This window comes from Ranitomeya imitator, chromosome 3 (genome assembly GCF_032444005.1).
Source record: "Ranitomeya imitator isolate aRanImi1 chromosome 3, aRanImi1.pri, whole genome shotgun sequence".
Lineage (NCBI taxonomy): Eukaryota > Metazoa > Chordata > Amphibia > Anura > Dendrobatidae > Ranitomeya > Ranitomeya imitator.
Window position 1 is genome coordinate 594686607 of NC_091284.1, and position 14783 is coordinate 594701389.

Below are 14783 nucleotides of genomic sequence, written 5' to 3' on the forward strand. Positions count from 1 at the left end.
ACATCCATCAGTCGCATTAGGTGATGTTTCTCTGATTGTGACGCGATAGGAGCAATGACAGTGGTTGCGCTATCAGAGTGCAGTAACAGAATAGTGCGGGCACTTACGGGAAATTGCCGGTAATATACTATTAAGGCTTGAGTCCTCAGGGAGCAAAATAACAGTACATGTTATTTATATTTATTTTTTTACGCAATGATGAAAAGAAAAATAGCCAAAATGAAAGTCTCTGCGTAGTCAGCTATATCCCATCCATTATTTAGCACTAAATAATTGAGTGGCCATTTAGCCCTTCAAGTCAGAATATAATAAATGCACCTTAGGCAGCAATTATAACCATCAGTTCTTACGTCCGTGTCTGTATCAACTTTGCACATGTAGCTATTGTACAGCTTGATAATTCCTCTGTTCTAAGGCCTCATTTAGACGTCCATCAGGATTCTCGTACATAAAAACACGGACTGCTGTTCTTCAGTATTTGGAGTCTGAGTCTCTTCAGCGTTTGGCCAGTTTTTACCATCAGTGTTTCATCAGTGAAAACAAAAAATAGCTTCAAAACTTCACCCTTGTATTACAATGTTAATCTTGGACATACACATGTCATTGTGTGCTCGGCCGGATTTTCAGGGAGACAAAGCCCCATGGGGAATTTTGATCCATGACTCTGATCAAAAATGGATATGTCTCCCTGATTTTTTTACGGACACATGGTCTGCAACAAAGGATGGGTATGTGAACAGCACTAGAGACTTTAATGAGTACGTGTTTTCTATGTTTGAATACGACGTACGTGATTCATAGGTCTGATTGAGGCCTAATTGTGTTCAGTTGTGCAAAGGACTGGAAAGTCAGACAAATATTCTACATTTGATTGTAGTCAAATTCTGATGTCGCCGCTCCAGGACAATAACATTGCTATTTGTTGTCTCTTCTGGAAAATATACCTCTTTACTTGCACTTCTTTTGAAGATTGTAAAATGTTTTCTTTCAACATGTTGAAACTACCAGCATGACTTGAGCTCATTAAAATGCAAAACTAAGTCATCCAAGGAGAATGCCACTTCAGTTTTTCAGGATAGTAAGGTTAAAGAAGAATTGCGTTATTGTTGTGAACAAATAAAAACAAGTATTATGTACAATTTTTGTGCATTTGAAAACTGTAACATTGACAACAAAAAAAAAACAGCTTGCACTTTTCCACTGTGAGTTTGCCTGCAGAAAATCTTCTTAAGGTACCTTCCCACTAAACGACGCTGCAGCGATCCAGACAACGATCCGGATCGCTGCAGCGTCGCTGTTTGGTCGCTGGAGAGCTGTCACACAGACCGCTCTCCAGCGACCAACGATGCCGGTAACCAGGGTAAACATCGGGTTACTAAGCGCAGGGCCGCGCTTAGTAACCCGATGTTTACCCTGGATACCATCCTAAAAGTAAAAAAAACAAACACTACATACTTACCTTCGGCTGTCTGTCCCCGGCGCTGTGCTTCTCTGTACTGGCTGTGAGCACAGCGCCCGGAAAGCACAGCGGTGACATCACCGCTCTGCTTTCCGGCCGCTATGCTCACAGTGAGTGCAGGAAAGCAGAGCGCCGGGGACAGACAGCCGAAGGTAAGTATGAAGCGTTTGTTTTTTTTACTTTTAGGATGGTATCCAGGGTAAACATCGGGTTACTAAGCGCGGCCCTGCGCTTAGTAACCCGATGTTTACCCTGGTTACCAGCGAAGACATCGCTGAATCGGTGTCACACACGCCGATTCAGCGATGTCAGCGGGAGATCCAGCGACCAAATAAAGTTCTGGCCCTCTAGCCCTGACCGACGACATCACAGCAGGATTCTGATCGCTGCTGCATGTCACACTGAACGATATCGCTAGCGAGGACGCTGCAACGTCACGGATCGCTAGCGATATCGTTTAGCGTGAAGGTACCTTTACAGTAGCAGCGTTTAGAAAGAGACCTAAAAAAAATTCTAATTAACGCACGGCAGAGAAAATCCACACAGTAAACTTGACATCCAAATGGATTTGGAGCTCCTTTTTCTGTGGGGTTTACAAAGGTTTCCTCAACTTTTTTCTGTAATGGCCGAGGAAGATCAATTATAAGCAAACCTAGATAGGTCCACCAGGATCTTCTCCACCATTATCTTGAATGTATCAAGCCATTTGATTGCTAGTCTTCCTCTTCGCCTTGTTCCTTCTATTCGTCTGACCATGATGTCCTTCTCCTCTGATTGCTCTCTTCATCGGATTTGTCTAAAGCAGGCAAGTCATAACTTGGTGATCCTTGCTTCGAGTGACACCTGGCTTGATTTGTTCCAAACGTGTTTTGTTTGTCCTTTATGCCATCTATGTAACATCCTTCTCCAGGACCAGTTCAAAGTCGTTGTTTCTTCTTCTGTCTTGTTTCTTTATCATTGATATTTCACATCATTACGTTTCCACAGAAAAAAAAAAAACTATGTGCGAGCCATATCTTCATCACCAGTGAAATGTTCCTTGACTTGAAGATGTCGTCCAGTGACTTCATTGTTGATTTGTCCATAGCTGTTCTCCTTTTGACTTCTGGTGTCATCGTTGAATCTTGAGTGGTAATCGATCGGAGTAAGTGGAAGTCCTTTGCCACCTTTAGCTAGTTCTCGTCCATCTCAAATGTGTCCTGGTTGTACCTGGCAGTTGTCAGTGAAATGTTTTTCAACCTTTGCACAGTACTGTATATTTGGAGCTCCATGTTCTGTGGGGTTCACAAAGGTCATATGTTTACCTTTCCTCAACTTACTTATTATTTATACATATTATAAATATGTATATTTATAATAAGATAGACAGCTTGCTGACAATGTACAGTGTATACAGGAAGCTGCCAATCAGGGGTCTGGGTGGGGTTATACACAGATCAGCATTTATAGCACTGTTATACCTACAGCAGAGGATAGAGGAATTATATTGAAACTCCACCAAAGAGTCCAGTAAGGGACACATAACTGCAATCTCTGCCCTTACATTATGCTGCTCTTAGATTACATAGTCAAAAACCTGCTGACGGATTCCCTTTAACGCATCCTGTCAATGTTCCAACTTGTCACCCTCTTCTTTTTGTCTTTTGTAAAGATGGATTATCTTGAAGGCGGTCGCTCCTAGCCTTATGATGACATCAAAAAGATGTTGTAAACTTGATATAAGAGCAAGAAAAATCTTTTTGCCAGGAGGGATTTGATTCCTTGGTGCACCGCTTGAATAAGAAGGTGGTTTTGTTGAGAAATCAATTTTATATAAATGTTAATGGGTTGAGTAAGCAACTTAATGTAACATGATTATATGAAAAAAGAAAATAGCAGTAAATCTTACAATTTGACTTCCTTTAGTGTCTCTAGATCGTTTGATAAGAAGTCAACTTGTCAGTTAAGAGATTGCCAGCTTTTAGCCGATCATGAACAGAAGAAATAAAGAATGTAATCAAAATGAGCTCAGCTATAGTACTTTAGATCATATTTACGCTTTACATTGTAAAACGTCATTATCCCTGAAAGTTGCCTTGCAAATTTTGTTCCTAAAACAGATTTTATCCAGACCAGGAAATGTGTCAACTGTATAGTAATTTGCATTAACTTGATACATGCAGAAATGATGTGACAAGCATATTCCACCAGAGGCATTGCTAGACTCTGAAAATACATTTTGTCTTGGGGCACCGGCTTGGTTCTTTAATTGGGGCAAGAGATTGGAAGTTATATTTGCCTATATTTGCTACATGCAATAAATCATGCTGCAGGAGGATAGTGTAGCAAAGAGGCACATTTATTACCCAATAAGCATCTATCTTCTGTTAGCCCTGACTTAATAATCTTTATTTTTATATAGCGCTAACATATTCCGCAGCGCTTTACAGTTTGCACACATTATCTTCGCTGTCCTCGATGGGGCTCACAATCTAAATTCCCTATCAGTATGTCTTTGGAATGTGGGAGGAAACCGGAGAACCCGGAGGAAACCCACGCAAACACGGAGAGAACATACAAACTCTTTGCAGATGTTGTCCTTGGTGGGATTTGAACACGGGACTCCAGCGCTGCAAGGCTGCAGTGCTAACCACTGCGCCACCGTGCCGCCCCTAATCATAAGTACCGTATATACTCGAGTATAAGCCGAGATTTTCAGCCCAAATTTGTGGGCTGAAAGTGCCCCTCTCGGCTTATACTCGAGTCACGGTCGGCGGCAGGGTCAGCGGGTGAGGGGGAGAGAGGATTGTCGCATACTCACCTAGTCCCGGGGGTCCTGGCGCTCCCCCTGCCTGTCACACGGTCTTCGGGTGCCGCAGCTCTTCCCCTATACAGCGGTCACTGGCACCGCTCATTAAACTTATGAATATGGACTCCACTCCCATAGGGGTGGAGCCGCATATTCATTCCTCTGAGCGGTGCCAGTGATCGCTGACAGAGGAAGAGCTGCGGCACCCGAAGACAGTGTGACAGGCAGGGGCAGCGTCAGGAGCGCCAGGACTAGGTGAGTATTTTATATTCACCTGTCTGAGTTCCACACGCAGGGCGCCGCTCAGTCTTCCTGTCCTCTTGCTCTGACTCTTCAGGTCAGAGGGTGCGATGACGTAGTAGTGTGTGCGCCACCCTCTGCCTGATCAATCAGTGCGGAGAGACGCCGAGGCGAGACGCTGAGGAGCTGCAAGCAAGAGAGGTGAGTATGTGTTGTTTTTTTTTATTGCAGCAGCAGCATTATATATGGCACAGCTTTATAAGGAGCATCCATGGGGCAATAATGAACGGTGCAGAGCATTCTATATGGCACAGCTTTATAAGGGGCATCTATGGGGCCATAATGAACGGTGCAGAGCATTATATATAGCACAGCTTTATAAGGAGCATCTATGGGGCCATAATGAACGGTGCAGAGCATTATATATAGCACAGCTTTATAAGGAGCATCTATGGGGCCATAATGAACGGTGCAGAGCATTGTATATGGCACAGCTTTATAAGGAGCATCTATGGGGCCATAATGAACGGTGCAGAGCATTATATATAGCACAGCTTTATAAGGAGCATCTATGGGGCCATAATGAACGGTGCAGAGCATTATATATAGCACAGCTTTATAAGGAGCATCTATGGGGCCATAATGAACGGTGCAGAGCATTGTATATGGCACAGCTTTAAATGGAGCATCTATGGGGCCATAATGAACGGTGCAGAGCATTGTATATGGCACAGCTTTAAATGGAGCATCTATGGGGCCATAATGAACGGTGCAGAGCATTGTATATGGCACAGCTTTAAATGGAGCATCTATGGGGCCATAATGAACGGTGCAGAGCACTATATGGCACAGCTTTAAATGGAGCATCTATGGGGCCATAATGAACGGTGCAGAGCATTCTATATGGCACAGCGTTATAAGGAGCATATATGGGGCCATAATGAATGGTGCAGAGCATTGTATATGGCACAGCGTTATATGGAGCATCTATGGGGCCATAATGAACGGTGCAGAACATTCTATATGGCACAGCGTTATAAGGGGCATATATGGGGCCATAATGAACGGTGCAGAGCATTGTATATGGAGCACAGCTTTATATGGAGCATCTATGGGGCCATAATGAACGGTGCAGAGCATTTATGGCACAGCTATATATGGATCATCTATGGGGCAATAATGAACGGTATGGAGCATCTATTTTTATTTTTGAAATTCACAGGTAGCTGATGCATTTTCCACTCTAGGCTTATACTCGAGTCAATAAGTTTTCCCAGTTTTTTGTGGCAAAATTAGGGGGGTCGGCTTATACTCGGGTCGGCTTATACTCGAGTATATACGGTACTTACATTTTACCTAGAAACATGAGTAATGTCAAAAATTCAATCATAGCAGGCCTATTTGTTTGCAGCAGAGTAGTCAAATACAGTCTGTATTCCTATTCATGTCTCTCTATGTAGCACTGAACAGCAAGAAACGTTCTTCCAGATTAGAGCCTCTACAGAGTTTGGTGCTCAGTTATCTTTCTACCCTCACTTCTGGACAACATACAGCTTTCACATCCTATATGATCTGAATATCTCTTCTGGTGGTTAGGGCATACCATGATCACAATGTCCACCAGCTTTGGAGGTGGAAATGGGTCCCTCACCTCTTGAGCTCCTGTGTGGTTACCCAGATTGCATTGATACGTCTGCCCCTAACAATGTCCATTTTCAAAAACACAATTCTCCATTAAGAATCGCTTTAGAGATGAGCGGATCAGGCAAAATTCCATTTGACCTATTCATTTAGATTTTTTTCTGTGAATTTAATTACTGTATGTTCTGGAGACTTTCCAGACATCCCCATTTTTGTTTTTGCACTTTCGTTTTTTGCACCTCTTCTTTCCAGAGCCCTACCTTTCTTACTTTTTGGTCAAAATGGCCATGTAAGGGCTTGATTTTTGCAGGATTAGTTGTACTTTTGAACACCACCATTGGTTTTAACATATCATGTATTTAAAAACGGGAAAAAAAATTCCAAGTGCAATGAAATCGTCAAAAAACTGCAATCCCACAGTTGTTTTTTTTTTTTTTTACCATGTTCCCATGTTCATTAAATGCTAAAACTGACCTACCATTATGATTTTTCAGGTCATTATGAGTTCATTGACATCTAACATGTCTAGGTTCTTTTTTTATTTAAGTGGTGAAAAAAATTCCAAAGTTTGTTAAAAAAAAAAAAGTGCCATATTTCGATACCCGTAGCATCACCATTTTTCATGATCTTGGGTTGGGTGAGGGATTTTGATTTTTGCGTGCCGATGTGATGTTTTTAATGATACCATTTCGGTGCAGATACAATCTTCTGACCGCCTGTTATTGCCTTTTAATGCAATGTTGTGGCTATCAACAAACGTAATTCTGTGGTTTGTCTTTTTTTTCTTGCTACACCGTTTAGCGATCTGGTTAATCCATTTTTTTATTGATAGATCGGGCGATTCTGAATGCGGTGATACCAAATATTTGTATGTATGATTTTTTTTATCGTTTTATTTTGAATGGTGCAAAAGAGGGGTGATTTGAACTTTTATATATTTTTTAATTTTTTTAACATATTTTTTACTTTTTGCATGCTTCAATAGTCTCCATGGGAGACTAGAAGCAGCAGCACTTTGATTGGCTCTGCTACATACAGGCGATGATCAGATCACCTGTATGTAAATGCTCACTTTCTAAGAACGCCAACCACCAGGTGGCCCTTATACCAATCCGACAGTGACAACCACAGAGGTATGCTGGAGACCTCTGGTTGTCATGCCTACCCATCAGTGACCCGCAATCATGTGACGGGGTCACTGATGGGTGGGATTACCGGCACACTTGAAGGAAGCGTGAGTTAAATGGTGCTGTCAGAAAATTACAGCGGCATTTAAGTAGTTAACAGCAACGTGTGGATCGCAATTCCACCCATGGCTGTTGCAGGCACGTGTCAGCTGTATATATCAGCCGACATGTGCCCGGAAAGGTGCAGGCTCTGCTCCGGAGCCCACACCAAACAGGAGTAGTCTGACATCAGCATACTATTATGCCCGATGTCGGAAAGGGGTTAAATGTAAGATGTAAAAAATAAAACAAATACTTATACCCATTTTACTGTTTAACTCTCTGGACCCTCCAGTACTCATTATTACCGTTGTGATCACTGTCGTTTGTGCAGAAATCTGAGAGCTTCACAATTTAATGATGTGACAGCAGATGAAATGAGCTTACACACAAAACCATCAGGGCCTCTCACGCTAGGCGGGACTTCTGGCTCTGATGCGGCCCAGTACAGTGTCACGTAGTCTTAAGATGCAGCAAGGATCAGACAGGTATGGAGAGGAGGGTAGAGGGGAGAGTACAAGTGTTAGGTGTCGAGTTCCCGCCTCTGCACAGGGGGAATCTCGAACCATCTCCGCTGCGGTCTCCCATTCCTCTCCAGCTGCAGTGGAGCCTGTTCAGCGGAGACGTGGGTCCCAGCGTCTGACTCAGGCTGATAATGGGCGACTGGTTACTACTGTTCTTCCAGGCTCTGCCTTTGTAGCCAGCGCTGATCAGCAGCGAGCAGATCTTTCTGGGACTACGTTCTGCTTTTCCCATACTGGGCATGCCCACGGGACGGCCTCCCATTGGAGGTCGGGGCTCACATGCGCAGGTCCTGAAGCGGTTCCTGTTGGACCACTAGGAAGGTCCTTGAGTGCTAAAACTATAAAAGGTTTGCATGGCTGCATGGCCATGTGCTAGTATCAAACCTATGTTATGGGCTCAGCGCTAGTATGGTCATGATTGTATGTGGTCAGGGTTTGGCTGAAATAAGCCCCTAAAATTAGGATTTTTGTGTATGTGGATTCAGGGCTGGCGTACAGCCATTAGAATTCTGGCTCCACCGGAGAGGAGTTGCTTGTGTGGTATTCTGACTGCATGACCACTGTTGGCTCTATTAGGTAGCTGTGATCTCCTGTGAGGTTAACAGGGTATGGCATTCTCTTTTCGTAGTGAATCTGTGACGTAACAGAGTTTGCTTATACCGCTTTATAGTACCGCCTGTTACTAGCAGCATGTTTCTCTCCAGCACAGTGGACCCCGAGTTGCGAACGCACCTACTGTCTCATATATATATATATATATATATATATATATATATATATTCGGTGCGTTCCGCCAACCCTAACAGAATACTAGCGCCAGGGTCTGACTAGTAAATGGCGGAAAAACAGCAATCCTTGCAGTACATCCTGCAGCTGGAGGGTAGGTTTAGCAGCTCTCGAGTGCACAACCTCAGCTGTGGATGTTACCGCAGTTGCTGTTAAGGCTGCTAGCGTGGCTGTAGCAACCTTATCCACTGCCACCCCTGTTCCAACTCTCTCTTGCCTCCAGCTGCCAGAACAATTTTCTATTGATAGTAAATCTTGTAGGGGTTTTGTGAGCCAGTGCTCTATACACCTTGAGCTCCTGGCCGCACATTTCCCCACAGAGCGGGCAAGGGTGAGATTTATTTTGTCTCTCCTGTCGGACAGGGCGTTGGGTTGGGCTATGCCGCTGTGGGAGCGTGGCTATCATGTGGTGCAGAGGTCTTTTTAGGGCCATGAGTCACCCATGATACTGCGCTCTAACTGTTGGCATTGACTCAGGGCTCGTCTTTGGTCAGCCATTTTGCCGTCCACTTCCGCACCCTAGCATCTGAGCTGGAGTGGTCGGATAAAGCCCTTATCCCTATATTTTAGAGGGGGCTGGCTGACCACGTGAAGGGCACTCTGGCCTCTAGGGAGATTCCTGCCACACTGGAGGAGTTAATAGCTGTGTCTACTCGTATTGACCTCTGTTTTCACGAGCGGAGGTTAAAGCGGGTCAAGTCTAGGCAGAGGTTTCGGCTGGCTCCCACCTTCGCCAAACCTTTGGAATCTCCAGTCCTGGTCCCTGAGTCACATGAAGCCATGGAAGTGTCACGAGCGGGATCTAAGTCCCAGACCGCTCGTGCACTCAAGGTCTGCCATGTTTGCCAGCAGTCAGGACATCTTGCGACCGGATGTTCCCAGCGGTCGAGGAAACAGCGTCTAGTGGAAGTAGGTGGAGCTACACTAAACACGGCGACATTTGCCTCCAAATTGTCCTTTAACCCCTTAATCCCATATGACGTACTATCCCGTCCAGGTGACCTGGGACTTAATTCCCAGTGACGGGATAGTACGTCATATGCGATCGGCCGCGCTCACGGGGGGAGCGCGGCCGATCGCGGCCGGGTGTCAGCTGCCTATCGCAGCTGACATCCGGCACTATGTGCCAGGAGCGGTCACGGACCGCTCCCGGCACATTAACCCCCGGCACACCGCGATCAAAGATGATCGCGATGTGCCGGCGGTGCAGGGAAGCATCGCGCAGGGAGGGGGCTCCTTGCGTGCTTCCCTGAGACGATCGGTACACGGTGATGTGCTCACCATGTACCGAACGTCTTCTCCCTGCAGTCCCCGGATCCAAAATGGCCGCCGGGCTGCATCCGGGTCCTGCAGGGAGCACTTCTGGGTCAGGATCAGGCTGCAGCTGCAGCTCTAATCCTGCCCGGCTGTATGTCAGATCACCGATCTAACAGAGTGCTGTGCACACTGTCAGATCGGTGATCTGTGATGTCCCCCCCTGGGACAAAGTGAAAAAGTAAAAAAAAAAATTTCCACACGTGTAAAAAAAAAAAAAAAAAAAAATTCCTAAATAAAGAAGAAGAAAAAATATATTTTTCCCATAAATACATTTCTTTATCTAAAAAAAAAACAAAAAAACAATAAAAGTACACATATTTAGTATCGCCGCGTCTGTAACGACCCGACCTATAAAACTGGCCCACTAGTTAACCCCTTCAGTGAACACCGTAAGGAAAAAAAAAAAAAAAACGAGCCAAAAAACAACGCTTTATTATCATAACGCTGAACAAAAAGTGGAATAACACGCGATCAAAAAGACGGATTTAAATAACCATGGTATCCCTGAAAACGTCATCTTGTCCCGCAAAAAACGAGCCGCAATATAGCATCATAACCAAAAAAATAAAAAAGTTATAGTCCTCAGAATAAAGCGATGCCAAAATAATTATTTTTTCTATAAAATAGCTTTTATCGTATAAAAGCGCCAAAACATAAAAAAAAGATATAAATGAGGTATCACTGTAATCGTACTGACCCGAAGAATAAAACTGCTTCATCAATTTTACCAAACGCGGAACGGTATAAACGCCTCCCCCAAAAGAAATTCATGAATAGCTGGTTTTTGGTCATTCTGCCTCACAAAAAATCGGAATAAAAAGCGATCAAAAACTGTCACGTGTCCGAAAATGTAACCGATAAAAACGTCAACTCGTCCCGCAAAAAACAAGACCTCACATGAGTCTGTGGACCAAAATATGGAAAAATTATAGGTCTCAAAATGTGGAGATGCAAAAACTTTTTTGCTATAAAAAGCGTCTTTTAGTGTGTGACGGCTGCCAATCATAAAAATCCGATATAAAAAACGCTATAAAAGTAAATCAAACCCCCCTTCATCACCCCCTTAGTTAGGCTAGGTTCACATTGCGTTAATGGGTTAACGCTAACGGACAGCGTTGCACGGCGAAAATGTCACAATTAACGCCGTACAACGGGTCCGTTAGCACACCCATTGACAGCAATGTGATTTTCGGGTGTAGCGCATCGCTAGAGCGTGCCATTTTCGGCTCGCGCTAGCAAGGTGCCGTTCTTTTGTGGCGCGCCTCGTACGCTGCTTGCAGCGTCCGCGGTGCGCCCGAGGTCCGATCCCCGATCTTCCAGAGCGGGGACGTTAACGCGACCACTAAACACGACACCTAAAAAGACATTGCGTTAGCGCAATCCGCTAGCGCTAAACGGATTTCCCTAACGCAATGCGAACCTAGCCTTAGGGAAAAATAATAAAATTTTAAAAAAATGTATTTATTTCCATTTTCCCATTAGGGTTAGGGCTAGGGTTAGGGCTAGGGTTAGGGCTAGGGTTAGGGCTAGGGTTAGGGCTAGGGTTAGGGTTTGGATTACATTTACGGTTGGGATTAGGGTTGGGATTAGAATTAGGGGTGTGTCAGGGTTAGGTGTGTGGTTAGGGTTACAGTTGGGATTAGGGTTAGGGGTGTGTCTGGGTTAGAGGTGTGGTTAGGGTTACAGTTGGGATTAGGGTTAGGGGTGCGTTTGGATTAGGGTTTCAGTTATAATTGGGGTGTTTCCACTGTTTAGGCACATCAGGGGCTCTCCAAACGCGACATGGCGTCCGATCTCAATTCCAGCCAATTCTGCATTGAAAAAGTAAAACAGTGCTCCTTCACTTCCGAGCTCTCCCGTGCGCCCAAACAGGGGTTTACCCCAACATATGGGGTATCATTGTACTCGAGACAAATTGGACAACAACTTTTTGGGTCCAAGTTCTCTTGTTATCCTTGGGAAAATAAAAATTTGGGGGGCTAAAAATCATTTTTGTGGGAAAAAAAAAGGATTTTTTTATTTTCACGGCTCTGCGTTGTAAACTGTAGTGAAACACTTGGGGGATCAAAGTTTTCACAACACATCTAGATAAGTTCCTTGGGAAGTCTAGTTTCCAATATGAGGTCACTTGTGGGGGGTTTGTACTGTTTGGGTACATCAGGGGCTCTGCAAATGCAACGTGACTCCTGCAGACCAATCCATCTAAGTCTGCATTCCAAATGGCGCTCCTTCCCTTCCGAGCTCTGCCATGCGCCCAAACAGTGCTTCCCCCCCACATATTGGGTATCAGCGTACTCAGGACAAATTGGACAACAACTTTTTGGGTCCAATTTATTCTGTTACCCTTGTGAAAATACAAAACTGGGGGGTAAAAAATAATTTTTGCGAAAAAAAAAAAATTATTTTAACGGCTCTGCATTATAAACTGTAGTGAAACACTTGGGGGTTCAAAGCTCTCAAAACACATCTAGATAAGTTCCTTAGGGGGTGTAGTTTCCAAAATGGTGTCACTTATGGGGGGTTTTAATGTTTAGGCACATCAGGGGCTCTCCAAACCAACATGGCGTCCCATCTTAATTCCAGTCAATTTTGCATTGAAAAGTCAAATGGCGCTCCTTCCCTTCCGAGCTCTGCTATGCGCCCAAAAAGTGGTTTACCCCCACATATGGGGTATCGTCGCACTCAGGACAAATTGCACAACAACTTTTGTGGTCTAATTTCTTCTCTTACCCTTGGGAAAATAAAAAATTGGGGGCGAAAAGATCATTTTTGTGAAAAAATAAGATTTTTTATTTTTACGGCTCTGCATTATAAACTTCTGTGAAGCACTTGTTGGGTCAAAGTGCTCACCACACCTCTAGATAAGTTCCTTAGGGGGTCTACTTTTCAAAATGGTGTCACTTGTGAGGGGTTCCAATGTTTAGGCACATCAGGGGCTCTCCAAACGCAACATGGCGTCCCATCTCAATTCCAGTCAATTTTGCATTGAAAAGTCAAATGGCGCTCCTTCCCTTCCGAGCTCTGTCATGCGCCCAAACAGTGGTTTACCCCCACATATGGGGTATCAGCGTACTCAGGACAAATTGCACAACAACTTTTGTGGTCTAATTTCTTCTCTTACCCTTGGGAAAATAAAAAATTGGTGGCGAAAAGATCATTTTTGTGAAAAAATATGATTTTTTATTTTTACGGCTCTGCATTATAAACTTCTGTGAAGCACTTGTTGGGTCAAAGTGCTCACCACACCTCTAGATAAGTTCCTTAAGGGGTCTACTTTCCAAAATGGTGTCACTTGTGGGGATTTCAATGTTTAGGCACATCAGGGGCTCTCCAAACGCAACATGGCATCTCATCTCAATTCCAGTCAATTTTGCACTGAAAAGTAAAATGGCGCTCCTTCCCTTCCGAGCTCTGCCATGCGCCCAAACAATGGTTTACACCCATATATGGGGTATCAGCGTACTCAGGACAAATTGGACAACAATTTTTGAGGTCCAATTTCTTCTCTTATTTTTGGGAAAATAAAAAATTGGGGGCGAAAAGATCATTTTTGTGAAAAAATATGATTTTTTATTTTTACGGCTCTGCATTATAAACTTCTGTGAAGCAATTGGTGGGCCAAAGTGGTCACCACACATCTAGATAAGTTCCTTAGGGTGTCTACTTTCCAAAATGGTGTCACTTGTGGGGGGTTTCAATGTTTAGGCACATGAGGGGCTCTCCAAACGCAACATGGCGTTCCATCTCAATTCCTGTCAGTTTTGCATTGAAAAGTCAAATGGCGCTCCTTTCCTTCCGATCTCTGCCATGCACCCAAACAGTGGTTTACCCCCACATATGGGGTATCAGCGTACTCAGTACAGATTGTACAACAACGTTTGGCATCCATTTTATCCTATTACCCTTGGTAAAATAAAACAAATTGGAGCTGAAATAAATTTTGTGTGAAAAAAAGTTAAATATTCATTTTTATTTAAACATTCCAAAAATTCCTGTGAAACCCCTGAAGGGTTAATAAACTTCTTGAATGTGGTTTTGAGCACCTTGAGGGGTGCAGTTTTTAGAATGGTGTCACACTTGGGTATTTTCTATCATATAGACCCCTCAAAATGACTTCAAATGAGATGTGGTCCCTAAAAAGAAATGGTGTTGTAAAAATGAGAAATTGCTGGTCAACTTTTAATCCTTATAACTCCCTAACAAAAAAAAATGTTGGTTCCAAAATTGTGCTGATGTAAAGTAGACATGTGGGAAATGTTACTTATTAAGTATTTTGCGTGACATATCTCTGTGATTTAAGGGCATAAAAATTTAAAGTTGGAAAATTGCGAAATTTTCTAAATTTTCGCCAAATTTCCATTTTTTTCACAAATAAACGCAAGTTATATCGAATAAATGTTACCACTAAAATGAAGTACAATATGTCACGAGAAAACATTGTCAGAATCGCCAAGATCCGTTGAAGCGTTCCAGAGTTATAACCTCATAAAGGGACAGTGGTCAGAATTGTAAAAATTGGCCCGGTCATTAACGTGCAAACCACCCTCGGGGCTTAATGGGTTAAGGGGACAATTACAATAGACTCATTCACTCGGTAGAGCTCTGCGTGGAATCCGGGGCGGAGGGCAATTTTATGTCTTCTGCCTTCACCCAACGTCATGCAATACCCCTGCTAATGCTAGCTCATCCAGTAACTATACGAGGGTAACTATACGACTGCCCTTGCAGATAACACACCAGACCATCCCTTTCACTCTGTCCATGTCGCCATCTCATCAGGAGATTATATCTCTGCTCGTCAT

General features: G+C 43.8%; 1 long non-coding RNA gene across 1 annotated transcript in view; it reads left to right on the forward strand.

Moving 5' to 3' along the window:
* Nucleotides 1–14783, forward strand: part of LOC138670596 (uncharacterized) — a 42956-nt gene that overhangs the window by 3247 nt on the left and 24926 nt on the right. The window lies entirely within an intron of this gene.